General features: G+C 46.2%; 1 long non-coding RNA gene across 1 annotated transcript in view; it reads right to left on the bottom strand.

Moving 5' to 3' along the window:
- The window catches only part of LOC102374880, a 15,301-nt gene extending 9,725 nt beyond the window's left edge, over positions 1-5,576 (bottom strand). Inside the window, exon 1 of the long non-coding RNA XR_003093190.1 lies at positions 5,337-5,576. This is a non-coding gene — a long non-coding RNA (uncharacterized LOC102374880). The remainder of the gene's footprint in view (positions 1-5,336) is intronic.
- Between the last annotated feature and the right edge of the window lie 7,873 nt (positions 5,577-13,449).

Raw genomic sequence — 13,449 nt, 5'->3', positions numbered from 1 at the left:
TGGGAGCGGGGGTTGGTTCTGGGAGGGGAATTGTACGTGGGTTTCCTAGCCTGCTAGTTTCAGCGGGCAGCTGTACTCCCTTATGAGTCCCTCAGCCAGGCCTCATAAGTGACATAGTCCTTGGGTATCAAGCAAATCAAGGAATAAGCCAATAAAACCAAACCCTTCTGCCTTATCCTGGCACTTGAGGAAGGGCCTTCGGGCACTGACTCCTAGCACAACAGCCCAGGCCACTTGTTTAACATGCAGCTATAGTCACTGCTTGCTTCCTCCTCTCAACCTGTCCCTTCACAGTCTTCTTCCTTGGCCTTTTCCTCTGGGGTCTTTAAACTGGCCTCATTATCAGAAGACTCACAGCTGACTGCTCCTTAAGGGGACAGAGCACTCCATTACAGAAATACTGGCTAATGATTAGAACAGGAGGTCATAAGCAATGCTTGGTTCTACCCAGACCCTGACTGGGGCAGATTAGTAAAGGCCCCAAGTAATTCAAGAGGCAGTAATTTGGGTGTCTCCATCCCTAGGTGCCTGGCTGAAGACCAAACATTTACAACAAAAGGTACTAAGGGAAAGAACAGCAGTGAACAAGCCAAGAAGAGCTCAGTGGCTTCAGGCAGCAGCACATGCTTACTTGCAGACATGCACATACAGCAGTCGCCTTGCTATGGCTGTAGCCAGCAGCAACTTAGATTTTTAAATGACCGCAAGGTGCACGTATCCTGCCTGAGTGACAGACAGGCAACTCCTGGACTAGCCTACAATGGAAACCAATCCCCAACTTCACAATACCCTGCAGGAAACCAATCATATAATCTACCTTCAGCATATATTTTACTGCAGTCACAAGGCAGCTTTGGAGAGATTCCACTGGGTAAATATTTTAACCTGCTTGTAACTCACCAATAAAAGAACTTACATGAAAAGGATTTATAGCCAGGTCATGGTTCTGGCCCTTTTTTTTTTTTTCTTCAAAATTGCTGCTAATAAAATTTTTCCAAGATGAAACAGTAAGGGGGAAAAATGACAGCTCCCTGGTAGTAATATAAACATCTAATCTCTTTATTTTAAAAAGTGGGGCTTCTACAGGAGAAGCCAAGTGACAACATCCAGAGATAAGGACACGTCAAGAGAATTTTGAGCAACACAGATGAAAACGGAGCAGCCTGTCTCAGACAGCCACGGTTAAATGAGGTTTGGGGCACCCACATTACAATAAACTTTTAGGGCAGTGATTCTCAACTGGGGTGACACAAGATCCTGCCAAGGATGTTGTGATGCCAGCCCCAGTGCCAGGAGGCAAGCAATCACTCCTCTTCTCTCCCGGTGCTGGGCACCCCAGCATCCCACAGACAAGCAGTGCCTGTGGCTGCTTCCTACCCCCTGGCAGCTTTCATGCCAGCCCCAGTGCTCCCAGCAGTCTTCTGTGCTGCACGTGCATGCATGAGCAGATAGGTAGTCAAGGGACTAGGAGCAATGGACAGGACTAGGAGCAATGGCCTCAAGCTGCATCAGGGCAAATTTAGGCTGGAGATCAGGAGGAAATTTCTGACTGTGAGAGTGCTCAGGCACTGGAAGCTGTGGATTCTTCCATGCTTGGAAACCTTCAAAAGCAGGTTAGAAAGCTATGTGCCTGGGGTGGTTCAGTCACGGATGATCCTGCCTTGAGCAGGGGGCTGGACTAGATGACCTTATTGGGTCTCTTCCAGCCCAGCCTGTCCCCCATTCCTCCTCCCCTCCTCTCATGCTCCTGGGGCCAGCAGGAGGGGTCATGGGTATACATGGCTCTGGTTGTCAGCATTCAAGTCCCCAGTAAAACACCACGTGCCCCCTCAGGTACAGGTATAGGCTGGGAGGAAGCAGATGGTGGGAATGCCAGTTGGGAGCGGGGGTTGGTTCTGGGAGGGGAATTGTACGTGGGTTTCCTAGCCTGCTAGTTTCAGCGGGCAGCTGTACTCCCTTATGAGTCCCTCAGCCAGGCCTCATAAGTGACATAGTCCTTGGGTATCAAGCAAATCAAGGAATAAGCCAATAAAACCAAACCCTTCTGCCTTATCCTGGCACTTGAGGAAGGGCCTTCGGGCACTGACTCCTAGCACAACAGCCCAGGCCACTTGTTTAACATGCAGCTATAGTCACTGCTTGCTTCCTCCTCTCAACCTGTCCCTTCACAGTCTTCTTCCTTGGCCTTTTCCTCTGGGGTCTTTAAACTGGCCTCATTATCAGAAGACTCACAGCTGACTGCTCCTTAAGGGGACAGAGCACTCCATTACAGAAATACTGGCTAATGATTAGAACAGGAGGTCATAAGCAATGCTTGGTTCTACCCAGACCCTGACTGGGGCAGATTAGTAAAGGCCCCAAGTAATTCAAGAGGCAGTAATTTGGGTGTCTCCATCCCTAGGTGCCTGGCTGAAGACCAAACATTTACAACAAAAGGTACTAAGGGAAAGAACAGCAGTGAACAAGCCAAGAAGAGCTCAGTGGCTTCAGGCAGCAGCACATGCTTACTTGCAGACATGCACATACAGCAGTCGCCTTGCTATGGCTGTAGCCAGCAGCAACTTAGATTTTTAAATGACCGCAAGGTGCACGTATCCTGCCTGAGTGACAGACAGGCAACTCCTGGACTAGCCTACAATGGAAACCAATCCCCAACTTCACAATACCCTGCAGGAAACCAATCATATAATCTACCTTCAGCATATATTTTACTGCAGTCACAAGGCAGCTTTGGAGAGATTCCACTGGGTAAATATTTTAACCTGCTTGTAACTCACCAATAAAAGAACTTACATGAAAAGGATTTATAGCCAGGACATGGTTCTGGCACTTTTTTTTTTTTTCTTCAAAATTGCTGCTAATAAAATTTTTCCAAGATGAAACAGTAAGGGGGAAAAATGACAGCTCCCTGGTAGTAATATAAACATCTAATCTCTTTATTTTAAAAAGTGGGGCTTCTACAGGAGAAGCCAAGTGACAACATCCAGAGATAAGGACACGTCAAGAGAATTTTGAGCAACACAGATGAAAACGGAGCAGCCTGTCTCAGACAGCCACGGTTAAATGAGGTTTGGGGCACCCACATTACAATAAACTTTTAGGGCAGTGATTCTCAACTGGGGTGACACAAGATCCTGCCAAGGATGTTGTGATGCCAGCCCCAGTGCCAGGAGGCAAGCAATCACTCCTCTTCTCTCCCGGTGCTGGGCACCCCAGCATCCCACAGACAAGCAGTGCCTGTGGCTGCTTCCTACCCCCTGGCAGCTTTCATGCCAGCCCCAGTGCTCCCAGCAGTCTTCTGTGCTGCACGTGCATGCATGAGCAGATAGGTAGTCAAGGGACTAGGAGCAATGGACAGGACTAGGAGCAATGGCCTCAAGCTGCATCAGGGCAAATTTAGGCTGGAGATCAGGAGGAAATTTCTGACTGTGAGAGTGCTCAGGCACTGGAAGCTGTGGATTCTTCCATGCTTGGAAACCTTCAAAAGCAGGTTAGAAAGCTATGTGCCTGGGGTGGTTCAGTCACGGATGATCCTGCCTTGAGCAGGGGGCTGGACTAGATGACCTTATTGGGTCTCTTCCAGCCCAGCCTGTCCCCCATTCCTCCTCCCCTCCTCTCATGCTCCTGGGGCCAGCAGGAGGGGTCATGGGTATACATGGCTCTGGTTGTCAGCATTCAAGTCCCCAGTAAAACACCACGTGCCCCCTCAGGTACAGGTATAGGCTGGGAGGAAGCAGATGGTGGAAACAGCAAGGCATAGTGGGTTGAAGGCCTGCCTCCACCCCCACCTCACCTGAAACAAGCTAGATTCTAGCTCAGTGGTTTTCAGCAAGCATGCCTCTAAGTTTGGAAAAAAATTATGAAGGGGTGGCTTGAGACTAAAAAGGTTGAGAACCACTGGGTTAGGGTTTGACCCTGTCACTGTTGGAGTAGGAACGTAAGATGTGCCACACTGGGTCAGACCACAGGCCCATTTGGCTTGGTATCTTCTCAGTGGTAGAGTGGTTCATCCCCTACCTGTCTCCCCCTGGTTGTGGTTGTGGCTTCCAGCAGATCACTAATAATAAATCACTTGTGAGTGGCTTATCCAAGTCACTCACAAGTGCCAGTAAAACCTCGATATTGCCGTATACCACATTCTTCCTGATTCAGAGAGCTGGGAAAGTCAACAAAAGCTGAGAATACCGTACAGCCAGCAGATGGGTGACTTATTAGGTAACACAGCCAGTGCTCACAACTCTAAGAGCTCTCATTGAAGCAAGGGCAGGGGCACTGTGGAATTGCACAGGGATGCCTTAGTAAACTGGCCAAGCTGCAGCTTAGGGTGCAGCCTTAAACTAGGGGCTCCCAACCTTTCCATGCTGCAGCCCGGCAAGCTGTGGACTGGAAGCGGCTGCAGCTGCGGCCCAGCAAACTGTGGACGACTGCGCACAGCCCCGCGGCTGGAATTTCTGGCCAGAATACAGGTAAAGGTACTTCTACCCCCTGGGCAGGGGGGTAGACCAAACCTCAACCATGGGCCCTGCGGGAAGAGTTGCAGCCTCTCTGCCAGGCTCAGCAGGGCCACGGTTTGCCGGTCCACAATCACCTCTGGTCCAGCAGCCAACGCTTAGAGGCTCCTCATAATGTAAGGCCCTAAGCTATAGTTTGCTTAGCTTGTGCCTAAATCCGGCACTGCTGCAGCACCCAGTTTTTCCATCAACAGCTGCACTGCGGTGGGGCAGGAGGACACTATGGAGTACAACCAGAGTGAGACAACTTCCCATGAAGTGTACTCCATGTCCCTGATGACTCTCACCTGCTACCTCAGCAACTGTGTATTTGCACACAAAGTGTTTGACACAAGGCAGGTCCTATAAAGACATGCTACGAACATAGATTTGTTTTTTTGGTGTAGACCGATATTTGGGTTTGTCAACGCTTTGGACAGAGTACTTGATGGGATGATACAAAACACACAAATTAATAATTATTACTAATAATACTAACAATAATATCAATAGGATCTTTGTCCCAATGTCTTTGGCCCAAGTTCCTTCTCTCTCCCCTATTTTGGAATAAGTTGGGAGCAGGTTGATCATAGCCTTCCACTCAAGAGCTAGCTGCATTTCACTGGCTCTGTACATCGTTTGTATGTAGTTTCAATGCACTTTAAACACATCTGGGAGGAAAGGCAGTGTATAAATATACACTATGCATTATAAGTATACATTATAAGTTTGTTCTACCAGGCAACAGTAACTTTTAACTTAATTTTCTCTCATTAAGTTAGCCACCAGAGGGAGCCATTATAGCTTCAGAAATACTGAACAGAGTCATTAAGAGAAATTGCTTACAGATTTCAGAACTGCAGCTGCTGGGTTTAAGATACCCCTCTTGGCTCTGGTCTTTTGCCTTCAGGTGAATGTCCTCTGCACAAAGGCTAATGTTTCCCAAGGCATCCAACAAATGCAGAATCTTCACAGCTGAGCTCAGTGATGGTTTGCAAGAAGGGGAAAAGGTCTGCTCCTTGTCCTGCCTCATCCACTCAAGGAATGACGATGTTTTTCAGGAACTGAAATTTGCTTCTGAAACAGCAGGTGCTGCAAAGGGAAAGAATTGACCATGTGAAATACCAGGTGAGCAGCAAACATTGTCTAAGGCACATGTTTTCAGTCCTAGCAAGCAGTGGGTCCTAGTCCTTTTACAGTCTCACCAGGACTATTTCATTCAGTGCTGTTTTTCTAATTAAGGCCCCAGTCCTGAAATTATTTTAACCTATACTAGTATTAACAGGCCAACTGATGTCAGCCAGTACCATTCACATATTTAATGTTACAATTAAGCAACTAAGCACGTGGTTTTCTGGGATTGAAACCTGTCTTTTTTTTCCTTTGCAGTTCTCATTTTAGATGCCTGCATGTCTGCCATAATCTGAACTTCCTTTAGTGAGTGGTATCTATGAAAATTATGACATATCAAGCTGAGAAATTAAGAGCTCTGGTAATTAAACTCCTTGGCTAAGTACAGACGGTCAAAACACCTGAGGATGAATCAATTCAATCTTCACAGATTTATTTAAACTGTGTAGATTGAACCAATAAGCAAATAAACAGACGTTCACTTTTGACTTCAGAAGTGCAACCATATGCCTGCAGTAGCCAAGGCTAGAAGCTAAGGGGCCCAAGAGCATATCTCCCTACTGAGCTGGAGCAGACAGCTTGGACCAAGACTAGGCCACCCACCCGTTGTGGGGGGGTTTATAAGGGAGATGCAAAGTAGCCTGGGATGCTAGGGGACTCTGAGTTGACTTGAATCTGGTGGGTATCTGGGACAGAAGTTCAATACACTGATTTAATCTAAATCAGTTAAGTGTGATACTACATCCATCCAGGTTATCTTAAACCAGTTTTGGCCATTTTGAAAGTGATTTATGTGCACTGATTTCTCATGTTGTAGATTTGAACCAGTTTCCGATCACTTATACCAGCTTGTGTGCAATTTCTGTCCCTAGTTTGAGGTTTCTCCAGTTGAGGTATGAAATTTAGCCAGCAGATGGCCTCACTCTACATTTATCATCCTACATAACACCCAGAGGTAAGTAGCCATGTTAGTCTGAAGGAGAGAGAGAGATCCACAAAGTTAAATGTTGACTCTCAGATCACTGCATTTAACTTCCCTAAAATCAATGGTAAAATTCAACTCGCAGCAGGATGCATTGAAAGCTGACTTTCAATGGCCTTTAAATCCAGCCTTACTACAAAACACCCCATGGTTAGTAAGTTGTGATCATGTCTCTATGCATGTACAAGTGAAAGAACTTACTCCCTTGTAAGTGAATCAGTGTAACAAGCTGGGCATTCTCTTCTGCAAGGATGGTTTGGTTGCAGTCCTGTCTCATCTTCATAGTTTTAAAAGATAATTATTATCTATTTAAACAAGTAGCATGTAAGAGCCATAACCAAGATGCAGGCCCAGTTTTGGAAGGCAGCCATAAAATGGACAGTGCAAGAAAAGAGGCAACAGGATTCAGACAGATTAGGAGACAGCATAGAACAAGCGAGGCAGGACTGCTGTAATAAAAAGTGGCCACAGAACCCCAGCCCTGCAGCTATATTGTCCACCATTAGCAGCACAGCTCTACAAAGCAACAGTCTCTGAATGGCATAAAAAGGCCTTCTAGGAGCCCAAAAAAATTGTGGGAGAAGAGGTCCAACTCATAAATCCCTGAGGAGACTCCCATCTGTTACTTTATCATTTGCCAGAACTCCTTTCCAGTAAGCAGGGTAAAAGTTGCTCTCCGTCCTTACTTGGCAAGAACTATTTCTCTTGCCATCTGTGTAGCAGGGGTTGGAGGCAGCTGTGATGAGTCAAGACCTGTGGAGAGCAAGAGAGAAAAACCAGAAGCTTACAGAGTTGTTTTTTTTTCTTGCCTCCCAGTACCCTCCAGTCCCTGGGTGGAGTGCTGTTGTGGATGAAGACCAAGACAGCTGGCTAGCAGGACCTATCTGTTCTGGGATAAGCATCAGGACACATATCACTTTATACAAGGAGGGAGATTTAATTGTACCCCTGTGGTGAGACTACTCCAATCCTATACTTCCAGGCCAGCAGAACACACTCACTGCTCCCTGAGGGGGAAGAAAGCAGTATTTGCTCTGTAAAAGTTGGGTAGGTCTTGAATAATTTGGGCACCTGTTTGTAAGCAGGGAGTCTATGGTAGGTGGTGCTGGGATGGATGTGCGTGAGGACAAAGTAGTGAGGTATACATGATTGAGACAGCCAGAGTGTCAGAAATCACAGACGTGTGGGATTTTGACATTTGGGATTCCCCAACCCACAGAAGAAATTGCTTAGATTCACTGTGGTGGGATCCTGAGCATGTACATGGAGGAAGCTGGAGAGAGCTATCCATCAACATACCATGGCACTTGCAGTACGTTTTGTAGTGATTATAATGTGTGCATAATGTGCGACCAAAGAGGTAACTTCTACACTGAACAGCAGAGGAAAGAGGACATGCAACAGCCTGTATATAACCAGCCCAATGAGTTGTTACACCAGAAAGTGTTGCTTAGCAGTGTAAAGCAATTGGCATGCTGCTCAAAGAGGAAGTACAGACACATTCAGGCCCTGATGGGAACCTGGGCTGGATCCACGGAATAAATATTATCGCTTGTTTTTTATTAGGCAGTGCTGACAGCCACACAAGTGATGGGTTTCTCATTGTATAATGTATATAATTTTTAATTATCTCTTTCGATTTGTTTGATGAGGGCATTCACAGACAAGCAATACCTATTGTATTGACATAGCTGTTATAACTGGAAATTGCATTTCTGTACTTTAAAGATAGTGGGATTATACTCTTGATGATTTGCTGATAAAGTTTCTGTGCACATTATCCATCAAAGAGTCTTCACTAACTTCCTTTACCACATAATGCATTGCAGTTTCAATCAATAATTTCTGTAAAACAGCAACTGGAAAATACCTTTCTAGAGAACAGACTATCACACTGCCATGGTTAACACACAGTTCAATAGCACACATTCCTAAGAATAGGTCTTAATCTGAATTTCAATTTCATGGTATGGCAAAGGTGTTGATATATAAAGCGACTGGCAAGACAGGAAGCCCTGGCTTATTAATTTAGGCCAGATCACATCAGATATAATTACAAGGGCATCTAATCAAATGGAAAAGGAGAGAGATGCAATTATTCTGAGAAGAAGCAAGTTGTTTCCCATCATAATGAAAAGGTTAATTACTATGATAGTTGGAAAATATTGTCTGTTCTTCCTCACATTTTTATCTTGAGTTTTTCACTTGCTTGTAATTACTTCTTTTCCAGGAGCAAATCCAAGATCCAGGCCCTCCACTGACAAAGATGCTTAGCTAACACAATATAGGGAGAAACTGGGGGGACTTGGCATCTGAAGGGCTGGTTAAGGGCTCAACTGTTGCACATCAGGACTCTCCTCTTTGCCGTTTAAATAGATGGGAGCTGCCAAAGCATGGCCATTGAGAATGGAAATTAAGAGAATCATGGTCACCAACTAACTGTACACCTAGCTCTCCTTCATTTTAGGAGGTTCAGTTCATTGCATAAAATATCTTATGAGTACACCATCTAGACAAAGATGTCTAATGACCTGATGCTAACACCAGCTCTTACACTGCGCTTTTCGTCTCTAGATCTCAGAGCTCCACAGGAAATGAAAGCTTTAGGGCATTAGCCCCATGTTACAGCTGGCCAGAGAGAAAGCTGGAAATGGAGCACAGGTCTCCTGAATGTCAGTCCATTGCTCTCGCTGTGACAGCTGCTTTATGAATATGACGGCTGCCTTCAAAGACCACTGGGAACTGAACCAGTATCCTCCAGAGCTAAAAGAATGATCAACTACAGCTTGAAATAGCCAAGCCTGTATAGGAAGGGGTTGTGAAAATCTATATCCTCTGTGGGTCAGTGCAAGGGGTTCTTCTCCCACGTTCATTAGTTGGTTACATATCTAGTAACAAGGGGAAAAAGTAAAGTACTTATTCTTCTAAGATTGCATTCTGAATCCTGAACCAGAATGACTGTGTGTGAAAGCAAAACCACCAATATACTGTCACAACCCAAAGGGTGTGATTTTTGTTTTTGTGTGCGCTTTGGCACCACTGAATTATTTTCCCACCAAATTGTAGCTTTCTTTGCAGGGTGCATTTCTTCTTTGCAGCTAGGAATTGCTTGGTGCAAAGAGTTCCCGCCATCTGTATGATAATTCGAGCCCCATTATTGGATTGAGTTAAATTATTCCCACGTGGCGGCTAGTGATTGGCTTGCTAGCCATATAAAAAGCTTGAGTGGCTTCCACCCAAGTTGGAGAACTTGGAGACCTCCGAGGAGAACCCCCGCAAGGGAGGACTCCACGAACACCAGGAGGAGGAGACTTCACACAGTGTGAAGATCTCTAAGCGCTGCGGAGCCTATTGGACCCAGCGCATTTCAAGCAGGCAACAGGGGTCTGATCAGCCTCTAGCCTCTCCCCGTCACCGAGCGCAAACCTCGACGTATCCCTCTTCCTGCACGCAAAAAAGGACCCATGGAGCCTAGCAAACTTCGTGCGAGTGAATTGTGAGTGAACAAAAGGATCCACGGAGCCTTGACAACTCCGTGGGAGTGATCCGAGTCTTGTCTGAGTCCTCAAACGAGGATTTAAGCGGAGCTGTGCCTGGGAAACTGTCCAGCCTACACCGCGACCATCTTCGGTGTAAGTAAACAATCTTGAATCAACCATTACGCGTCCGTGCCTAATTCCAGCGTGTCGCCTGTTCTCTCCGACCTAGCGAGCCCGGGCTGCTGGCCACAGCCCGCGCAGCGCAAAAAAGGGCCCGGATCGCTCCCTGCCGCCCGCACATGGCGACGAGGATGGGATCTGGAGATGGCCCGCACATATACTCCTAGCCATCTGCAAATCCAGTTCAGGATAGAGATGCCTGCATAATCTCCCCCCACGCAGGGCCACACAGAACGAGGTGTCAGTGTGGTGGGCACTAACAAAACTAACTTTGCTTACAAAGTGAAAAACCTCCTTTGCAAAAAGATTTGTATGGTTAAGCTAAATTGTTTCCTGCATCATTGGCTGTGAATAGAGAAGGATTAATCTGTTTTGCTGCAGCTTTAAATCAACAAAATGCTGTTTTTAACTAGATGTTTCTCCCGAGGGTTTGTGACAGTTGCACGAATGCTGTGTGACTGCTCTGTGGAAGTAAATTTATTCAAAATGCTCTGGTAAATTTCTGGCAGTTTGGAGGACTCTCCCAGTCAGAACACATGCACAGGGAAGAACAACAGGTAAGCCAGCAACAGTAGAATAGTAACGTAATTCAGGCTAGCATGCTGCACAAGCAGTATTGACAGGAATGCTTACAAACCAGAGAATGCAATGGCTGTTTGAGGAATACAATAATAGCCATATTATCTAAGCCAAATAAACCCTTTCCTTATTGTTGATTAAATAGCTGCTCTCTCTCTAGTTGCGAAGGCTGGTAATAGAGAAATGGAACAAGTAGCAGCTCAAAAAGGCACTTACTGCTTTGAAGAGATAATTGGTCAATCAATCATTTCAAGTGGAACTGTACAGGGAGTAAGTTTATTTTCTTCAATACAGGAAGGATGTTGTGAAATCATAAGAGCTTGTCAAATATTTGTTTCTTGTACAATGCATATGATCCTAATGTTGTGCATCTTTAGCAACCTTATGAAGTTTTTGAAATGTTGTAATTTTCTTTACTGTGGTCACCTGACCAAAAGAAAGGAATTGATTTTGATTTAGTGTCTGTTCCTTAATCCAAATTAACTATTTTCCCCAAAAACAGAATCAGCCGATTACAAATCTATGAAGTTATGCTAGGCAACGCAAACTATGCCCCCAACCAAAGCACGCACTGTTATCCCTGTACCAATGCCAGTGGCCAACACCCAACTACAGAGCGCCCCAGAATTATCCCTGCTGCTCTCTCGCAATGCTTTTCAGCTGGCACTCATGAGATTCCAAAGTGATAATGGAATAAACTTACTGTCCAGGCTCAAGGGCAATGCTTTAGTCCCAACATGAAACAAATACACTACATACAAAATTAGCACTTACACTAACAAACTTATGTAAAAAATGTGACTGAATCTATGCAGTTGTGTCTAATATTAAATTATCATTATTAAATTGGTAGAGGATAGTGCAAACACCCTATTCAGCAATGCCCATATACTGTCTAACTCAGTGGGTCTCATTTTTTTGTACCAGTCCAGGACCCATTTGTAAACATAAATGGCCACTCCCAACCCACTGGCCCCCATCCCTAGGCCCCAGCCCCAGTTTGTGGAGCAGGGGGTGGGTGTGTGGGGCAGGGGGGTGGGAGAACCAAGCAGCCCATTGCAAGCTGGAACTCTGCCACCCTGCAAGGGAAAAGCCAGTTTCCCATGTTTTTCTTCCTTAAAGGACAATCCATTTCTTAAATTTGTTGATCCATTTTTGAAGTTTGTTCACACCCCTTTCATATACTTTGTGACCCACTTTTGGGTCATGACCCACGGGTTCGGAAGGCTGGCTAACTGACAGGACAGGGTAAGAGGACTTCTCAAGGCAGCCCTCCAAGTCCCTCCGTGGACTTGCTGATGTTCCTATGCCTCTTGCAGCCTCACCATCATTAGAAGGCATCATTTTCATGATGAATTTGGCTTCCTCCCCCCACTTCAATCCCCACCACCAAGATGCAAGCATTTTGCTTTGCCCCACACACTACTCTGAAACCTAAGCATTTCCAACAGTGGTGCATAGCGTTCTGCTTCTCCTATTTAGTTTCTACCTAAGAATTACAGGACTGAAGACCTATGCTTTACACTCTCTTAGGGTGTTTGTACATATGGCAAAAATGTCATTTGTGTGGCTTAACAGCATTATACAATACTTGTGCACCAGTTTGGGGGGTTTTAAATGAGTTTGCATCATTGTAAGCTAAACTGCATCCTGATGTAGTTTAATTTGCAACTTTGCTGTCAGCTTGCCCCCCCCAGCCACAAGAGAAGCAGGCAGGCTCCACAGAAAAAAAGGATTGGGCCCTTTGCGGCTCCTGCCGAAGGCAGAATTGGTGAGGGGTCCAATTCTTTTTTGGGTTTTTTTTCAGAGGAGCCTCCCAAGCTCTCCCGCATCGGTGGGGGGGCAGCTGCCAGTAGGCCAAACAGGTCCTGAGCTGCAGGGGGTCCTGGTCCTTCCCTCTGCAGTAGCAGTACCCCCTGCAGTTGCCTGAGCAGGCTGCTAGCAGGCTGGGTGCTGCCCCAGCTCAGAGGCAGCACCCAACCCAATCCAACTTTTCTCCAAGCCTGCGTGCTGGAAGCCCTCTGGGCACTGCTCCCCAGGTGGCCTTGGGGAGGAGTTGAATTGGCCCGGGTGCTGCCTCTGACCTGTGGCAGTACCCAGCCCACTAGCAGCCCACCTGGGTGGCCCTGGGGTTGCTGCCACCATGGAAGGGCGGGCCAGGGGCCCCCCTACAGCTCAGAAGCTGATCAGCTCACCAACAGCTGGCCCACCAGCTGCAGGCAGACTCCAGCTCTGCCAAAAAAACAAAAGAAAGGATCAGGCCCCTTGCCACAATGTGACAGAAAAACTGAATTGGTGGGTTTCAATTAAAAATCCACCATTTCAATTTAGGGGGCACAGAGTAAAATCCTGAGGACTAAACCACCGTCACGTGTACAAGTGCCCTTAGCGTAGATCCCGCTACCACATATTTTTTTCCCCCAAGCCAGATGTGCAGTTCCTCTGCTAGTACAAAAGTGTCAGAGATCTCTGCAGTCCTCCATTTATTATTTGACAGGAGAAATGTTTTCTGTGTCTTCCTGCTCTTAAGTTAGTCATTCTTTCATCATCTCTAAGAACTTATCTGTTAATAGCACAAGTGCTTAAATAGAGCTCATGGTCCTACACA

This window comes from Alligator sinensis, unplaced genomic scaffold (genome assembly GCF_000455745.1).
Source record: "Alligator sinensis unplaced genomic scaffold, ASM45574v1 scaffold210_2, whole genome shotgun sequence".
NCBI classification, from domain to species: Eukaryota; Metazoa; Chordata; order Crocodylia; family Alligatoridae; genus Alligator; species Alligator sinensis.
Note: the sequence above shows the minus strand (reverse complement) of the source record. Positions and strands in the feature narration are given on the sequence as shown.